Source organism: Podarcis bocagei, assembly GCF_964188305.1.
Source record: "Podarcis bocagei genome assembly, chromosome: 3".
Classification (NCBI taxonomy): domain Eukaryota; kingdom Metazoa; phylum Chordata; class Lepidosauria; order Squamata; family Lacertidae; genus Podarcis; species Podarcis bocagei.
This window is the reverse complement of record NC_138127.1, coordinates 48,462,084-48,481,082: the sequence shown is the minus strand read 5'-3', so window position 1 is coordinate 48,481,082 and position 18,999 is coordinate 48,462,084. Positions and strand designations below refer to the sequence as shown.

Below are 18,999 nucleotides of genomic sequence, written 5' to 3'. Positions count from 1 at the left end.
GTAAAGAAGCTGGTAAAATGCGGTCTTGACTATGCTACCACTCAGTGGATTTGTAACTGGCTGACTGACCAAACCCAAAGGGTGCTCATCAATGGTTCCTCTTCATCCTGGAGAAGAGTGACTAGTGGGGTGCCACAGGGTTCTGTCTTGGGCCCGGTCTTATTCAACATCTTTATCAACGACTTGGATGATGGACTCAAGGGCATCCTGATCAAATTTGCAGATGACACCAAACTGGGAGGGGTGGCTAACACCCCAGAGGACAGGATCACACTTCAAAACGACCTTGACAGATTAGAAAACTGGGCCAAAACAAACAAGATGAATTTTAACAGGGAGAAATGTAAAGTATTGCACTTGGGCAAAAAAAATGAGAGGCACAAATACAAGATGGGTGACACCTGGCTTGAGAGCAGTACATGTGAAAAGGATCTAGGAGTCTTGGTTGACCACAAACTTGACATGAGCCAACAGTGTGACACGGCAGCTAAAAAAGCCAATGCAATTCTGGGCCTCATCAATAGGAGTATAGCATCTAGATCAAGGGAAGTAATAGTGCCACTGTATTCTGCTCTGGTCAGACCTCACCTGGAGTACTGTGTCCAGTTCTGGGCACCACAATTCAAGAAGGACACTGACAAACTGGAACGTGTCCAGAGGAGGGCAACCAAAATGGTCAAAGGCCTGGAAACGATGCCTTATGAGGAACGGCTAAGGGAGCTGGACACGTTTAGCCTAGAGAAGAGGAGGTTAAGGGGTGATATGATAGCCATGTTCAAATATATAAAAGGATGTCACATAGAGGAGGGAGAAAGGTTGTTTTCTGCTGCTCCAGAGAAGCGGACACGGAGCAATGGAGCCAAACTACAAGAAAGAAGATTCCACCTAAACATTAGGAAGAACTTCCTGACAGTAAGAGCTGTTCGACAGTGGAATTTGCTGCCAAGGAGTGTGGTGGAGTCTCCTTCTTTGGAGGTCTTTAAGCAGAGGCTTGACAACCATATGTCAGGAGTGCTCTGATAGTGTTTCCTGCTTGGCAGGGGGTTGGACTCGATGGCCCTTGTGGTCTCTTCCAACTCTATGATTCTATGATTCTATGATTCTATGATCTCTCTTGGGCAGAGTGGAGCACAGTGACAAGTCACCAACCTCAAACCAAAGCATGGAATTAAAATGTAACTGATGCCCATGCTAAAAGAACAAGTTTGTGTTTCCCATATCCCACCTCTCATATTTAAATATAATATGATGTTTGAAGAATTCTGATTCTCCATTTGTCAGTTGCAAGCTATAACTTTGGCACACAACCTAAGGAACACATATGCAGTAACATCCTACCGTCTTCTATAAAAGGAAACATTTCTCCATAGTCATAGGGGGTGCCTTTAAATTACCTGTTTATTGAGCACTCATTGGTTCCAGGGGTGTTAGACATCATTGTCTATCTGCTGAGTAATTCATTTTGTGGAGGATGTTAGGTGACATTTCCATTGCATTTCCCCAACATTTTTCCTATTGCAAAAAGTCAGATGTTCAGAGAAAGCGGGTTTGTCGCTCAATACCTCCCAGTCAACTGTAATTGCACAACCTGAATTTGCTGGTATGTGATTGACTCCCGCCCCAAAATAGCAGCAGTCTGGAAGCGCCTTGAGATTCTCACACTGTTTGAATGAAATGTTGCTCTCCATGTAGAAGGCAATCGGGGAGGCTTGGAAAGGGTCCATCTCCAGGTTGTGTTGGGGTGCAGTGGTTGCAGCACCATGGAGAGCAACAGTACCCAGACACAATTTGGAGGTGGACCCTTTGCAAGACTGAGAAAGGTCACATTTTAAAACTGGGGGAGGAAAGTCTCCACTTGGCACCAAAATAACATCACAGTAGGTGCCAGGCTCCACAGTCAGGGCACCGCTACAGAGAAGACCCTTTACCACGTAGCCCCCCCCCATCAAACATCCAAAGGTGGACACCCAGAGTTGTCACTAATGCTAGTCCTACTCAGAGTAGGCTCATTGAAGTTAATGTACACAACTAGCTTAGGAGCTACTCCTACAAGAGGAGCATTGGAGTAGCAAGGAATGGCATTGGATACAACCCCCAAAGAATAGTCTCTGTTCTTAGGGTAAAGGCATGGCCATGCATCTTGAGCTTCCAGATGCACAAGAGGCCAACCATGGTTTTGAGTCTCAAGGGCCACAGGTTCCCACCCAGCTCTAAGAGATCTGCTGTGCCCATGCAGGCTACAAAATTGCAGACCAGGTATTTAATGAACCCAGAAAACTGTAGTTTCTGGGATTTTAACTTTGACTCCACTTAAATTAAACATTTATCAAACAGCTTTCACTAATGTTCTTCCAAGCACGCTGAGCTTATTTACACAAGCCTTTTAAATTTATCTCTATTTATAGTCCCCAAATTATTTACTTTATGTGAAGAGAACACTTGGTTCTTTACAGGACATCCCTTCTTCCTTTGCCCTTTTTATTTTTATTCCAAGATCATTATCTGTGGGAATTTGACAGAAAAGAATGTCAGAAATGAGTGATACTGAAATTTGTGGAGGACTTTGCTTTGAGGGGACACCAGCAGAACATTCACTGCTTCATTTCTCTTTTCATTTTCCTTTCTAAAATGTTTGGTGCATGGGTACAGATTTAGCCCTACAAACTGGGAGATACCACACAATTGTTGAGTAGAGTGTTGCAGAACCGGGGCAATTTTAAGATTTTGTTTAAAAACTTTGATGTTTCATGTAGCCATTATTTTCATGCAAAAAGAAAAAAAATGTTGAAATGTCACAGTCCTGATGTCATCAATTCGACCTAGGTCTTCACTAATTTAGATGTGTCCTCTTATAACAGTTTAACATTGGTCATCCAGTGGACATCTTCCAAATTAATGCATTTTTAAAGAACCCATTCAGATGACATATTGCATGTGTATATGTGTTTGTTCAACCTTTTACTAGAACTATCTCCCTAGTGCCATATATTCTTTTCCTGCCTGTGGTTCTGTTCCTTGTTAATTACCCAAATAGCAGATTAGGAAATTGGATTTTACAAGGTGAGATGATTTATTTATAGAGTAACCACTTAGTGTTTCTCTTACCTTTCCTGAAGGTCCCCCATAGCTGCTGTTATAGAATGGTTATCTTCCGTCTTTTCAGACCCAGAACCCACTTTTAACCCAAATATGCATTTGGGGACTCCTTTATTAATTGTTTACTATTGTGATAGTGCACCTGTTGTGACCCATCTTGGATCAGACCACAACCCACAAGTGGGTCCCAACCCACCAGTTGAAGGCCACCAGTTCTAGGAGGCTATGAGGAGGACACCATGTGGCTAAAATGGGGGGAATCAGGTGGGGAACCTTGTAGAAGTCCCTCTACATTTTTCTCCTTAACTCAAGACAAAAAAAAAAGAAGTAATAAGACCCAGAATCTCCTTGTGATTCTACAACACATTACATCAGAGATAGAGAACATGTAGCCTTCCAAATGTCATTGGACTCCATCTCCCATCAGCCTGAGCCAGCATGGACAATGGTCACTGTTGGTGAGAGTTGCGACTCAACAGCATCCAACAATATCTGGATAGCACAATTTTGGCTAGCCCTGATTTAGGCACAGAATAGTGGCATAGCACCTCAGCCACTAGACAAGCAACTATTTTCACCGTCTCAGCTCTTCTCAATCTATGATATGTGGATAATGATATTGGCATTACAATGCCCCTGTAAAGATTCCTAAGCATCAGCTCACACATGCATGAAAATCACTTGATTAATCAACAATGAGTGACTTTTAGGTAAATATGTGAACTGGTTCCAGTTGTTTCCTCAGGTGAGTTGAAATTTCTATGTATGAGTGTGAATCTATGATGGCTTATATCTGAATATCCATCAGGCATGTTTGCATTCTCCCATAACATCATCTCTTCCCATACTTCAGACAGTTTATTCACGCCACAGGTCATCTTTACAACTGTCTTCAAATTCCCACCTCAGTTTTCACACAAAAAACATTCAACTCTGTAATAACAGTGCTTAGATAACCTGTACTTGACCTGTCTTTGGACAGCAATGATTATCCATGCAAGATGATTTTGAGAGATAATACAGAGCGATGTAGATGGTCTCTGTTAAGACATCTAACGTGAAGCTAGCTGTGTCCAGAGTATTTTTCTTTTTTTCCATACATCATTGAATTTCATTGTAGAGAACATGCTGAAGTCCTTTCATGCCAGTCCTATGTGCAGTTAGTGCATTTCCATTAGAATCATACTGTTTTTGATTGGGGAGAATATAGCAATGCTCTCATGGGAGAGGAGCATTTCAGGTGTAAAAGAGGATTTGTTATAAAGAAAGTGATTATAATGGGATTTAATGTAATTGAAAGTCAAGGTACAGTAGCTATGCTCTGTATCACTAGCAGTATTAAAGTTTTCATTGAATGTGGATTAGATCTCCCTATGTAAACAGGAAACAAGGGGCTCCAGAATTAATCTCTAATACGTCGTACAGATTTAGTGCTTCGAGAAATAAAATCATGTAGAGAAACTTTAATACAGCCTTCTGTATTCTCTGGCCGATAAAATGGGATTATTAGTGCTCTACCTTACAGGCTTGTAAGGACAAAGGAGATGATCGCAAAGCACTTTAGACACTGAAAATGTTATAGAAATGTTGTCATGAATAATTAGCTAAAAACAGCAGCCCGGGGAATGTGTTGGAAGATCAAGATACAATTAATCTTTCAAGCTTAAAATTCCCCCCAAATGTTAACATTCCTGGTGTTTCTTTGTTGAACACATTCAGTGTTGAGAGGATCAATTTCTGACGGTGTTCTTAAAGGGCAGAAAAAGAGAGAATAATATTGCTGTGAGTTCTATGTGTCAATGACTATTGTTTGTTCCTAGCTTCTGTTTAATCTTCACTACAGAGGAGAAGCCCTATGTAGCTAAACTCTCTTCTAATGAGATCATTATTTTCTAACTCCCCTTTCAAATGAATGTCCTTTTACATAGCAAAGCTGCAGCGCTTGGGTTTTCGAACAGTGCTACCTTTTATCTTGCCAACATAAGAAGTACTTAAGGAAAGGACAAGAAGGGTCAAGAAGGAAATGTATGTGGCATACATTGCGCTGCCTGGCAGGCAAGACTGGGATACAAAGGAAGAAGTTCATGGTAACAAGACTGCCCATCATTATGAGCAGAAGGGTTGGGAGAAAACGGAATCTTGTGATCAGCTTAGCTCAGAATTCCTCAAAATTGCACAATAAAGGATTGTAGGCTGAGCTCATTTCAAGGCACAGCTACATGGGAGCTTGCTACACTCTGTGCTCTGCATTTCAGAATGCTACAGAGACACTGGAAGACTTCATCACATCCACACCATACATCCAAAGCACATAGCTTCCTCCCAAAAAGTCCTAGGAGCTGTGGTTTGTTCAGTGTGCTGGGAATTACAGTTCTGTGAGAAGCAAATTACAGTGCCCAAAATTCTTTGGGGAAAGTCATACACTTTAAATGTATAGTGTGGCTGTGACATCTTCTCCATTATCAACTTCAGAGCCTGTGAACAACCTGTTTCCATGCGTCAGCCAGTGAGCGGCAAGGATTCATGCCAGCTATGTATCAGTGTGCCATTTGTGCACTTTGTGGATGGTGGAGACAAGAGACAATAAAGTACATGATCTTTAGAGGAATCGGATGCTGTCGAAGACATGTATATGACTTTTAGAACCATGAGCTCTCCCAGGAAGAGATAAATCACAGAGTTGCAGGATGGAAATGGGGCCCAAGACATTTTGCCGCCTGACACAAAACAGCAACAGAACCTGCCCCCCCTCCTCTACTCTCTCTCCCCTTAATCTCTTCCTCAAACCCTTGAGCAAATTTAGGGAAGGCACACAGAGGGAGGAGAGGGAGGGAAGTTCTGTTGCACAAATCTAAAGCATTGCACAAAATGAACTATTCACTGGATCCTACCCAATATGTTGACTCGTTTTTGACATTGGGAAAGTTGCTTTTTTATTGAATCACTATTTCTATATTTTAAAAAAATAAACAGTTGACAAAGGATGAAAGGAAGCAAGCAGAAGGAGAGGCCTTTTATCTCCAACCAGCATAGCTACCAGTTTTACCATCCATGCTCTACAGAATCAGTATGCCTGTGAAAACAAGTCTCTTGGAATCAACATGTGTGAGAACTGTTGTGATCCTGTTCTGCGTGAGGGCTCCTTGGAGGCATTCAGGTGTTCACTATTAGGAACCAGATAGTAGACTAGATGGACCTTTGGAGATCCAACAGAGCTCTTGATTTCTTAGTGGAGTTGGCCTGGCTGTTTTGGCTATCTCTTTCAGCAACACATCTGTTGGTGGTAGTGTTTTGTGTTCACGGTTAGATTTATTTCATACGGAGTACAATATTAATCATAAATTGTGCCTATATCATACAAGTCAGCACTTAATTAACATTGTAACTTGTATTGAATTAAGCATTTGGCTGTGTCAATATTTGCCCACATATAGGTAGAGATGGAACAGGAATGAATTCAGTCCACTTTTCTCAGCAAACTAACCCCATTTGTCACCCCAAAACTTGCTTTGCAGATCTGATCACAACCCCCAGTCAAATGATACCCCCAGATTTTGCAATGCAGTTTTGGTGTGCAAAAGTAAGCATTTTATGGTTACAATTTGTACCAAATCTGTGTTTTATCGAAAAATGCACTGAAAAGCACATATTTTGAGGGAAATGCGTAGGAAAATGTGTACAGTAATGTGTGTCAGTGTGTGTCTTAATATGTGTAATTAAAAAAAAATCCACAGAGGACAAGATGGACCTATGATTGAGTGCCTGCAAAAATAAAACAAAATAGTCTTAGGCTGATCCATAGGAGCCAACTCCTAGCAGCCGAGATCCCTTTGACCCCCATAAAATATTTGAGGGGGCTGCCCTCCCTCAAGTTGATGGGCATTGCCATTCAAATGGTGTGTGTGCCTCAGGTCTTGTGATCTTACATGCCCCCCCCCCATATTTTATTCAAGTTGGCACCTCTGGGCTGATTTGTCAATCCCTACTTGTAAAGCCTTGGTTTAGGATTGACCTCATAAAGGCAGGGGCAAGAGAACTTAGGAACTCCTTCCCAGGGGTATTAATATCCCACACCAAAATCAGGATCTGGCAGCCTGAATCCTAGACTGCAGTCCTGAAATCACTGTGTAATTCTGCAGTGTGCTGAATTTGGGAGCAGTTCTATGTCACCTCCTTGATAGCTGCTCCCAGTCATCAAAATTAGGGTTAGTAATTAGAGTTTCCTTTCTAGGAAAAAAAGCTCTCCAGAAAGCAATGGAAGCCCCAAGAATGATGTGTGTGTGTGTGTGTGTGTGTGTGTGTGTGTGTGTGTGTGTGAGAGAGAGAGAGAGAGAGAGAGAGAGAGAGAGAGAGAGACTGCCCCCTTCCCCCATCTTACCATTCTGATACAACAGCATTCCTTCCTCATTCCACAGCAGAGATAGAAGATTGAAATTCTTTGCAAGGAAGGTCATCCCTTCATAGCCAAATGCCTGTTTGTTTTGCCAGTCCCCTCCAGCAACCCGCAAGCATAACAAGTATTGGAAAAAACAGAGGCCATCCTTCACTTATTAATGTGTTTATTAGGCAACAGACTGCTTTCCAACAACATTTCCACAAATCACTTAACAACTCATTTGATGTGCTCAGCAGCAATCCAACAGAGCCTGGTGCAAAACACCGCAAGTCACATACTGTTCACTATCAGAATGTGCCTCGCTTCAAAGAATGCCATCAAGTACTTTTAACATTAAAATATTATCTATTGACTCACCATTGTTTGTACTGATACACTACAAGAACAATAATTTTCCCCCTTGAAGTGTTTTCCATTATCCTGCTGTTGTTTAGCAGCTTAAAGCTAAAATAAATAAATATCACAGGATGTCCAGGGAAAGATATTCTGAAAAGCCCCCATTAAATGTGCTGAAGGCTATCTAGCCCTTTTCTGGAAGCTGTTAAGGAGAGGTCTCTGGGCTGCAGGAGGATTCCAGAAAACACATTCTCAAATCAGCTTCCTGAATTCCTAAAGAAGTTTCCCATCCTCACTCCTCTGAGGATCATAGCAATTGCAGCACCTGACAGACAGACAGAACATCTCATTCCCTTTTCCAGCTTTCAGGCATTCACGGCTGTCATCCATACTCCAGCCATCATTGGCCCCTGCTACTCTTGGCTACTCAAGCTTGTGTCAGGCCTGAGTCTGTACTCCGTGCTCTTTCCTGCCAGAGCAATAATATTTACTACAATCATATATTTTTGTCAATCCTCCAAAGAGCTCAGTGCAGCTTTCCTTTGATTCTCAGATAGTCTCCTATCCAGGCTATGCAGAGTTTCTTAATTTCAGTGCCAGAACTGTGTCATTGGCCTTCAAGCCATTCTCTGTGTTGTGAGCCTGGGTGCCTGGAAATTGGCTCTTATATAACTGGCTGGTCAACTTGAAGGTTGAAACTCCATCCTTGGAGCTTCCCACAACCTTTGCTTTGTTTTTCAGACTTCCAGCTTCTATCCCCACATCTGTTCTCACCTCCCTCAGTGTCTCCCAAACACCATTCCTAATTTATCATTGTTCCATCTCATATCCACTATTCCCTTACATTGATTTTTTTCTACAAGCTGTGGAATGTCTACATGCTACTTATATTGGAACATGCTTCTGCGTGTTGTTTAGCTGCAACTCCCATCAGCCTCAGCCACCTTGGCTGGTGTTCAGAGATGATGGCAGTTGTAGTCCAACATCTGTAGGACCAGACGTTCCCCATCCCTGTCGTGCTGCTATTTTAACTCGCACATGCTCATATGATAAAGTGAAGGCAAAGCAACTGCCTCTATTGCCTGACATTTAGCCTTTTGTCAAAGGTGTGTACCTAATTTGCCACCAATTGTTTCCCCGCGCATCTACGGAGTTTGAATCCTGAATGTGTTTGGGGAGTATCCATAGTGAGACCCTGGTCTCATTATGAATGGTGAAGTGGCAAGGGCTATCGACACAATCGCTCCCACGTGCCCTCTCCCGCCGTGTGGATCCCATTCAGCTGCCTGGTATTGCAGTGATCTGTGAGCAATAAAGCAGGCAGGATGGCAGTTGGAATGTAAGTGATGCAAGAATCATAACGACTGTAACCAAACATAAGTAAGAGTGTGTTATCATGCATACTACATGGCAGTGATGGCAACAACAACAAAAGCTGGCTGTATTGCCACAATTGTATCCTCAAGTAGCCATCAGCAGAGCTGTTCCAGGTGATGAAAGTGCTGTTGAATTCAGACCCAAGAAAGGAGTCCTCAAGGGATTCTATGACACATTTGAATACATTTAAAATGCAATATTGTTTGCATTCATGATGTTGCATTGTTACAAATCCAGTGAATTTGTTGAGTCGGGTTGTATGGAACTGGTTCCATTTGCTGTGGCGTGAGGATAAGGGCAAGACTCTCAGAAAGGTCCAGTCAACGCTTGCCTTTCATGGATAGAAGGTTGGTTGGTACCCCCTATCTTTACCCCAGGGGAAGAAAATGAGTTTGAGTAATCATTTTGAATAGGGAAAAAATAACTGTAAGGGAAGGGGTTATGCAGCCCCCCTCCCTTTGCTACTCTTCTACTCCTGAGGTTGCCTTTAATAAACTGGGGGACTGAAACATGCATTTTCCATGTGATGTCTAATTTGGCTTGTTGGAATCTCGTGATTGTTTTGATCAAATTTCATAGGAAACTTCAAGTCACTTCACACAACGCTCTCCCAGTCTGACCCAGAGCTTGCCTAACATTGTGGACCCAACCTATATTATAATCAGGTTATGTCTTATTGTTCCCGAGTGATTGAATTAACCTCAGGGCTTGTTGGGGCTCTCAGCTTGATATCCCCTTAGGCAGAAGTGGCTGCAAGACACAAAAACAAAAGATCTGCCCCACTGATCTTGCAACACTTATGCCTACTTCCAATGGCCTTTCTGCCGGTCATCCTACCAACTCTTACATTTTACACTTGAGGGACTTTAAACCAGTAACTGCCAGAGGTGCTCCAGCAAGTTAATAGCTAAACAGCAATTTCAGCCCAGCCCATCAACAGCCAACTGAAGCAATTTAGCAAATGTACCACACACTGGTTCTCTTCATGTTTTGGTAGAAACACAAACTCTTTTGTTGTTGCTAGTGAGAGCAAAAAAATAAGAGCCTACATAACTTCTCAGGGGCTATTTTGTCAAATGCTGCCTTCACATTCACAATTATTGAGGTCAGTGATGATATTCCAGCTAAACTATTTAAAATTTTAAAAGATGATGCTGTTAAGGTGCTACACTCAATATGCCAGCAAGTTTGGAAAACTCAGCAGTGGCCAGAGGATTGGAGAAGATCAGTCTACATCCCAATCCCAAAGAAAGGAAGTGCCAAATAATGCTCCAACTACCACACAATTGCACTCATTTCACACGCTAGCAAGGTTATGCTTAAAATTCTACAAGGCAGGCTTCAGCAGTATGTGGACCGAGAACTCCCAGAAGTGCAAGCTGGTTTTCGAAGGGGCAGAGGAACCAGAGACCAAATTGCAAACATGTGCTGGATTATGGAGAAAGCTACAAAGTTCCAGAAAGACATCTACTTCTGCTTCATTGACTATGCAAAAGCCTTTGACTGTGTCGACAACAGCAAAGTATGGCAAGTTCTTAAAGAAATGGGAGTGCCTGATCACCTCATCTGTCTCCTGAGAAATCTCTATATGGGACAAGAAGCTACAGTTAGAACTGGATATGGAACAACTGATTAGTTCAAAATTGGGAAAGGAGTACAACAAGGTTGTATATTGTCTCCCTGTTTATTTAACTTATATGCAGAATTCATCATGAGAAAGGCTGGGCTGGATGAATCCCAAGCCAGAATTAAGATTGCTGGAAGATATATCAACAACCTGGAGAAGAGGAGGTTAAGGGGTGATATGATAGCCATGTTCAAATATATAAAAGGATGTCACATAGAGGAGGGAGAAAGGTTGTTTTCTGCTGCTCCAGAGAAGCGGACACGGAGCAATGGATCCAAACTACAAGAAAGAAGATTCCACCTAAACATTAGGAAGAACTTCCTGACAGTAAGAGCTGTTCGACAGTGGAATTTGCTGCCAAGGAGTGTGGTGGAGTCTCCTTCTTTGGAGGTCTTTAAGCAGAGGCTTGACAACCATATGTCAGGAGTGCTCTGATGGTGTTTCCTGCTTGGCAGGGGGTTGGACTTGATGGCCCTTGTGGTCTCTTCCAACTCTATGATTCTATGATTCTATGATTCTAACCTCAGATATGCAGATGACACAACCTTGATGGCAGAAAGTGAGGAGGAATTAAAGAACCTTTTAATGAGGGTGAAAGAGGAGAGCGCAAAATATGGTCTGAAGCTCAATATCAAAAAAACGAAGATCATGGCCACTGGTCCCATCACCTCCTGGCAAATAGAAGGGGAAGAAATGGAGGCAGTGAGTGATTTTACTTTCTTGGGCTCCATGATCATTGCAGATGGTGACAGCAGTCACGAAATTAAAAGTCGCCTGCTTCTTGGGAGAAAAGCAATGACAAACCTAGACAGCATCTTAAAAAGCAGAGACATCACCTTGCCGACAAAGGTCTGTATAGTTAAAGCTATGGTTTTCCCAGTACTGTAGTGATGTATGGAAGTGAGAGCTGGACCATAAAGCTGATCACTTTTTAATTATGGTGCTGGAGGAGACTCTTGAGAGTCCCATGGACTGCAAGAAGATCAAACCTATCCATTCTTAAGGAAATCAGCCCTGAGTTCTCACTGGAAGGACAGATTGTGAAGCTGAGGCTCCGATACTTTGGCCACCTCATGAGAAGAGAAGACTCCCTGGAAAAGACCCTGGTGTTGGGAAAGATTGAGGGCACAAGGAGAAGCGGACAACAGAGGATGAGATGGTTGGACAGTGTTCTCGAAGCTACAAACATGAGTCTGACCAAACTGCGGGAGGCAGTGGAAGACAGGAGTGCCTGGCGTGCTCTGGTCCATGGGGTCACGAAGAGTTGGACACGACTAAACAACAACAAGGGTCAGGACTTCAAGATCAAAATTTCAGATTGGTCGCCACAAGGAAAGCCACAGCAATAGATGTTGTAGCACTCTGGTGTTTCTGAACCTGGATCTTTGCAGCACAGAAGTGGCAGATCACTAGCAAATGACCTTGCATTGCAGCAAATTGGAGATACAGTGCTTCACCATCAAACTGCCAAGAAGGATCAGAAGGTCTGAAGATGTGGGACCATATCTGTGCCGATTGAACAGGCAACCAGGGTGCTTCTGGACACAATTCAAAGTGCTGTTATTAATGTTTATGGCCCTTAAACTAGTCTTGCAGCAACTATTCACTCCTGCAGGTGTGGGAGACCAATTTGAATGATCCACTCTGTTTCAAGAGACAATGGAAGAGTGCACCTTCAGGGGTAAAGTCAAACCATTTTAGAGTTACAGCGTCCGCTGTGGCAGTAGAGACAAATAGGGGAGAGACATGTTTTATTGCAGCTGGGGCAGATAAAGGTGTTTGGTTTTGCTGCTACAAGTGCACCATAGTATTTCTTCTCTCTGTGCTCCTACCAGCGGTCATTCCTCCTCTGGTCACTACTGCGGCTACGCAACTGTCTGTCTCCAGGCACTGTGACCATCTGCAAGGGATTCCCATATGGTTTGCCAGTCTTCATGTCACATTTGCAGTGGTACCTCAAGTTACAAATGCCTCAGGTTACAAACGTTTCAGGTTACAAACTCTGCTAACCTGAAAGAGTTACCTCGAGTTGAGAACTTTGCTCCAGAATGAGAACAGAAATCATGTGCCAACAGCGCGGTGGCAGCAAGAGGCCCCATGAGCGAAAGCACGCCTCTAGTTAAGAACAGTTGCAGGTTAAGAACGGACCTCCAGAACGAATTACGTTTGTAGCTAGAGGTGCCACTGTATTTGTAATGCAGAGTTAGTCTGACAACAGGCCTAGTGCCTGAAGTCAGCTCCCCACAGAGCATGCCCTGGAGGATCCTGCCATCTTCTGTCCTGTGTACATGACTGAGGCAGTGTAGACGTCGTTGAGGCAGAAGTGTGAACATGCTGGGACTGTGGGCTTGGGAGGGAACATCTTTGTTTAGACTCTGTCCTGCCATGTCATGCCCAAAATCTTAATGATGCAGTGCGTGTGTAAGGTGTTTAGGCATTGCTTCTGATGGTTGTAAGGTGCCTGTTACTCCTTCCATAAAGCAGCGTGCTCAAAATAAAAGCCTGTTAGACTTTCATCTTAGTTGATGGACTGCGATGGATTTCTGATGGGTTGATCTTCTGGGATGGATTTCAGATAGCCCTGGTGAACTTCCCAGTGAATAGAGCAAGACAGGTCAAGGCTCTTTTTTCACTGTGGAAGAATAAGATGAGTAGGACTATTGACAAAATTGCTCCCAATAGTCTTCTCCAACACTGGAGATTGCATTACTCTCTGGTATTCTGATGAGCTGAAGTTGATGCAGTGGGCTGGATGAAAAATAGAGGACAGCTGATAGAAATTTCATTCCAAACCCAACCGAACTCATGTTAGGGCATATAATTGTGCCTACCACAGAATGTCAGTAGGTTTACTTGAATCCTGAAACAGTCATGAGTTTACTCTAATTCCCACTCTGTATCACCCCCCCCTCCAAAGTTTAACATGGGAAATTGTGAGTTACATTTGAACAGTATTATATCGTGCAGTATAACATGGCATGAAGTTGCATTGGGTTGTATCCAACAAAACCATACTCAAAGTAGATCTATTGTCGTGTCCATTCATTCATTTGTAATCACATTCATTCATTTCGGTGGATTGACACACATCTAGAATGCACACATCTGTCAATTTCAATTTCCCTTAGTTTCTTTTTTATTTTCATTATTGATTTCAGTTTGCCACATTTCCACAACAATTTGTTGTTGTTTTTTAAGTCATCCTCGAAAAACTTCAGCATTTTAGTGTTCCTTTTTGCCAATATACACATTTTTTACAGACAATTTTTACAATGCAATCTTTGTATGGTGTCCTTGCAAATGTATGCATTTTTATCTATAGTGCCCCTAATATATACACACCTTTGTACTAATCTTTTGGAGAATTGCATTGCAAAATTCAGAGAAGTGTGAATTCCAAAGGTAGCTGTGCTTCAGTTCACTTATTGTTTCAGGAAAAAAGGAATCAAATCGGTTCATATTAAAATGCAAACTGAACCAAATTCAAACACACCCCCATCCCTGGTAGACTTAGCTGGATTCAGCCCAAGAGCATTAAAATCTAATCACACACACTCCCCATTTACCATGTCTTAGTCAGCATGTTTCAGGGTCATATTAACAAAGAGAGAGAAAATGGTTATCTCTTAGGGACTGCTCTAAAAGACCCTGTGGCTATTTGAGAGCATGTTTTCTTTCCTTGTTTGATGATAACTGTGAGAAAGGTCCTTGGTATAGAAACATTGATGATCAGAGATAGAATAATCCAAGGAGAAATTCACACGGAGGGATTGGCTAAGAAGGGTTTTACACAAGGATTCGGGAGTTGGAGCAAGGCGTGGTTTTGCTTAAGATTGTAGACAACGGATCATGCATGTAGAAACTGACGCTGCATAACAGCCAAGCTGGGGGAAGGGAAAAGTGGAATGGGAACTTAGAGAGAGGAGAGAGACAGAATCACGCAGTGCTTTTCAGTACAGTGGGGGTCTCTACTCACATTACTATACAAGGCAGTTACCAGAAACATTAAGCATAAGAGGTTCTGATGAAATACTTAGCATTTCTGTAATCTGTATGTTTGTTGAGAGATTTCCAAGATTTGTCTGTATCCTGGGTTCCCAGATGGGAAATAATGGTGTGTGATTGATGATACTTTATTGCATGTCTAGGCTTTTGCTAAAATTTTCATCACTTGAGTCATGACAGAAGTGGAATTTGAAGTTTTATTGTACCATTTGTTGGGATACTTGTCTCCCTTTGTCTTTCCTGGGTAAACACACATTACATTTAGGAACCAAAAGTGTATAGAGTCAAATGGCCCTCCAGGGGGGTGGACAACAAAACCTCTGCCAGATTCATTTTTATCTACCCTTACTAGATATCGAGAAAAACAATTCTTAAGGAGAATGAACCATCCTGTAACTTACTCAGAAATTCTTGGCTACGCTTGCTGCTTTTCCTTCTTGAACAAACAGAATAATGTTTCCTAGCTGGCAGTTTTTATTTTTTTATTTTTTTAAAAAAAATCCCATTTTTTGGCACACTGTAGAAAAAACATACAGCTGTATTTCCAAAACATAGCGATTGAGTAATTCTTTCTGTAAAATGTACTGTGGAAACTGATTCTGCTTTCTGTAGATCTGACTTTCATTGTGTGGGACAGGTGTGGTTTAAATAATCGTTTTCTTGTCCATCTTCATAACAATTATTTGCTCATATCATGTCTAGAGTTAGGCAGCGGTCTTAGGCTATGTACACACTCCTATTTCCTCTGACTCAAGTGCACCCCCATGGCTGGTTTGGGAAGCAGTACAGACAATCTCCAATTGGTGCGGGGGTTTTATTCCAGGTCATCATGTGCAAAAACAGAGTGTGCAAAATCCACTATGCCCCGTTTTGCCCCATCACAGCCCTGCTCTGCCCTGCCATGCTCCCATTCCTCCCTGATCTCACCCCGTTCCACCCCCTTTACCAGCCACTTCTGGGTCACCACCATGCACACATCTGCAGTTGCGCATAATTGGACGTGCATCAATCGGTCTTTGTATGTATAGACACAACATTAGGCACAATCCATATATATCCTGCATTTACTCTGTCGTTTCTTAGGAAATACTGCACTTCAATGTATCCCTCCCTGCCCCCCACCAGCTCCAATCCACACTGAGAAAAAGAATGACGTAGCTTCATTTTAAGCTGGTAACATGTACACAGACCTTATATGGGATTTACTTCTGAATAGACAGGCTTGTAGTGTAGGGTTGTTTTTTCTAATTTAGTATTTATTTTTATTTTACAGAATTTGTAAACCCCTGAATTGAATATATATATATATCTGTAAGCAGTTTACATTAAATATGTATTAAAATTATCAACAATCTTTCCAAGTGCATACAATGTACAGCTTACTCATCTGATAAGAATACAGTTCATAAAAATAGAGGCTCTGGCTAGGGATGCTTCCAGACAATTGTTTATTGTGGAATCAGTGCTCCCCAGGCATGCAATGTTTTTGCTGGGGTTTCGTTTTTGTTTTTGCAACATTCACGTGTTGTTGTTAGCCTCAAAATGCCAGCCTGTGTTTTGTTTTGTTTTTCCTTTCTTGGGCAAATCTGGGAAATTTAATTTTTGTGAAGGGCCCATTGCAATATGTCAAAGGCCCGTTTGCAAATTAAGGCTCTGTCTAGAAGCATCCTATGTCCTGAATCTGGATGTATAAAAGTCAGGTTCAAATTCCCACTCATCTATGGAGTTCACTGCTTTCGCAAGTTAATGTATGGCCATATTCATACCATACATGGAAAGCACTGTTTTGCCACTTTAGCATCTTCCAGTTAGTTAGGAAAACTGCATTCCCCTTGCAGTGCTACAGTTTCCAGAGCTCCTTGGGAAGAGCGATTGGTTGCTAAACCACTTGGGAAAGCACTGAGCAGCTCTGTAAAATTTGATTTATCTCCATATAGTGTATATTTTGAAAACTGTGGTACACACTGTTACTCTAGTGATGTTGGGGCTCTCAGGGCAGAAGAGTAGGAGATGGCTTCCTGTAGGCAACTGGTTGGCCACTGTCAAAACAAAATGCTTGGTAGGTCTTTGCGCTGATCCCTAAACAGCCTCGGCCCAGTATACCTAAAAGAGAGTCTCCACCCCCATCATTCAGCCCGGACACTGAGGTCCAGCTCTGAGGGCCTTCTGGTGGTTCCTTCACTGTGAGAAGTGAAGTTACAGGGAACCACGCAGAAGGCCTTCTCGGTAGTGGCACCCACCCCGTGGAACGCCCTCCCACCAGATGTCCAGGAAATAAACAACTATCTGACTTTTAGAAGACATCTGAAGGCAGCTCTGTTTAGAGAAGTTTTTAATGTTTGTTGTTTTATCATGTTTTTAATATTCTGTGGGGAGCCGCCCAGAGTGGCTGGGGAGGCCCAGCCAGATTGGTGGGGTATATGTAATAAGTTGTTATTGTTATTGTTGTTGTCCAGCAGGGTTGTCCTTATGTTCTCATGCACAGAGAAAGTAATGTAGGTGGCACAAAAGGAGTGCCAACTTGGTCGTCAGTTTGTGCCACCTGAGAGAAGGGCCATGGCTCAGTGATCACTCACAAACTTTGCAGGCAAAGAAAGGCCCCAGGTTCAATCCTGTGCATCTCCTGGTAGATCTAGGAGGGAGTTCTGTATGATACCCTGGAAAGCTGCTGCCAGTCAAGGTTGACAATACAGTCACACCTTGGGTTACAGATGCTTCAGGTTGCGTTTTTTCAGGTAACGGACCGCCGAAACCCAGAAGTACTGGAATGGGTTACTTCTGGGTTTCGGCGGTCGTGCATGTGCAGAAGTGCTAAATCACGCTTTGCGCATGTGCAGAAGCACAGAATCACAACCCGCACGTTTGCAGACACGCTGCTGCGGGTTGTGGACGCTGCGGGTTGCAAACATGCATCCCGCACGGATCAAGCGTCCACTGTACTGGGCTAGATGAACAAATAACAAAATGGTTCTCCCATTGGGTCCCCCCTGCCCTGAGTTCATGTTTTCCTCTCTCTTTGCATTCCATACATTTTTGATTTTTTAAAAACATATCATTTTCTGTCAGAGTAAGAAGACTTGAGAGAGCAAAGAATTTCCAAAAGATGTACAGCTGGTGGTTGAAGCTTTGGAGTGAGAAATGTAATATTGGCCAGGCCCTGTGGTGACTGTCAGAGCTAATGCCTCTGAATCTTGGAGGGACCGAAAGCAAACACCAGCCTGTTGCCATTAAACTCCAGCTATGATCCCAGGGAGTATGCAGAGGGTTAAAAGGCTTTAAGAAAAAGAGCAGGTTCTTTGTTACCTTTGACACACAAACATCCCAGGCAAGCTACCGTTTTGTTTATCCCACTGCAAACCTTAGGACAAGCTGCTTACCTTCCATGACATGACCTTTCCGCCGAATATATCCTTTCAAACATTTGAATTCAGCGAAGTAGAATTAAAATCATTGACCTTTCATTCTTCCCTAATCCACTCCCTTCTACAGACTTTGCTTTTAATAACAAAAAAAAACCCCACATCTCTCTCTCTCTCTCTCTAATGCCCTGCTGTCAGTAGTGCAGAAAGCAACCCCATGTTTGTGAGAGACGCCAGCCAAATCAGCACCGGAGAACTTATTGCAAGCATTCGGACTTAATCTGCGAATTATATCAGGACTTTCTATTGCCTGTATTTCTGCTTGTTGAGCTTGTTTGAGGGTGGTTTTGTTTTCTAAGCCTTTTGTAACCAGCATGCGGGGAGGGCGGGGGAGAAGAAACAGCTACACAGGAATGTCTTTCTCCATGGGGAGGGGGGCAGTCTAATACATAAACACACACAACAGAATAGTTCCTGTTCTGGTCACTGAACTAAAAAGGGATCCGTTTCTTAGAAGTATCAAATAACTCCGCCAAACAAATGGTAACAGAAAAGGCAGAGTTTACTGGAAGAGCTAGATCACTCATTAAAAGAGAGGATTTTGAGGGTGCTCAGTTTATCTCTCAGTGGAGCCACCCAGACCAATATATTTTTATTGCTCTACTGCTGCTTGTGTTGTCAGCTTTTCGGTAGAACATCCTAAACGACAGCATTTTTTAAAAAAACTTAAAATTTAGTTTAATGACAGAAGGGGATTTGGGGTGGCACCTATCCTTTCAGGTTGCCCCTTAGGGCTTACGGCA

At 42.7% G+C, this 18,999-nt stretch overlaps 1 long non-coding RNA gene across 8 annotated transcripts in view; it reads right to left on the bottom strand.

The window, feature by feature from the left end:
• The window catches only part of LOC308582827, a 106,995-nt gene extending 88,484 nt beyond the window's left edge, over nucleotides 1-18,511 (bottom strand). For 6 of the 8 annotated variants that reach the window (XR_014005868.1, XR_014005869.1, XR_014005870.1 and 3 more), the window contains exon 1: nucleotides 18,215-18,511. This is a non-coding gene — a long non-coding RNA (uncharacterized lncRNA). Of the gene's footprint in view, nucleotides 1-7,474; nucleotides 7,570-18,214 lie in introns of those variants that run through there. The other 2 variants (XR_014005874.1, XR_014005875.1) reach the window with 1 other exon arrangement.
• Between the last annotated feature and the right edge of the window lie 488 nt (nucleotides 18,512-18,999).